Below are 526 nucleotides of genomic sequence, written 5' to 3' on the forward strand. Positions count from 1 at the left end.
CAGCCACCCCACTCTGCCCAGGGGTCTTGAACTTCCCCCTCATGCCCCTTGTTATTATTTTCTCTTTCTATCCACCCAATGGCTGAAGATAGCCAGATGAGACATGTCACAGGTGGGATTTAGCCTGCTCTTATCCTATTTTGTGTTCACTGCACCAGGATGGATAGACTGTAAATCCCTTTCCACAGGGCAGCAAGTGAATCTTTTCCTACATCAAGGCAAGACCTTGATTGCAGTGCCTCTTTCTTCCCTGATGCCTGAAGCTAGTACCTCCTTCCTTGTTCCCAAGAGGTTTAGTTAGAAGCCTAATTGCACGCAGGATCCCTAGGTTTGGAGCTGTGGTTATCTCTGGCAGGGGCTATAGTTATTATTGGCAGCCTGGGGCCAGGTCACTAGCAGAGACTGAACATCTTCACTGGAAGGGTACAGTGTAGCTGTTGGGGTTGGAGATTTTTTCCCTGCAGATATTACTTCTGTGGCTGCTTGCCAAGTGCCCCTCTCCTCCACTGCTGCTGTGACAGCAGGA

Source organism: Alligator sinensis, unplaced genomic scaffold (genome assembly GCF_000455745.1).
Source record: "Alligator sinensis unplaced genomic scaffold, ASM45574v1 scaffold404_1, whole genome shotgun sequence".
Classification (NCBI taxonomy): Eukaryota; Metazoa; Chordata; order Crocodylia; family Alligatoridae; genus Alligator; species Alligator sinensis.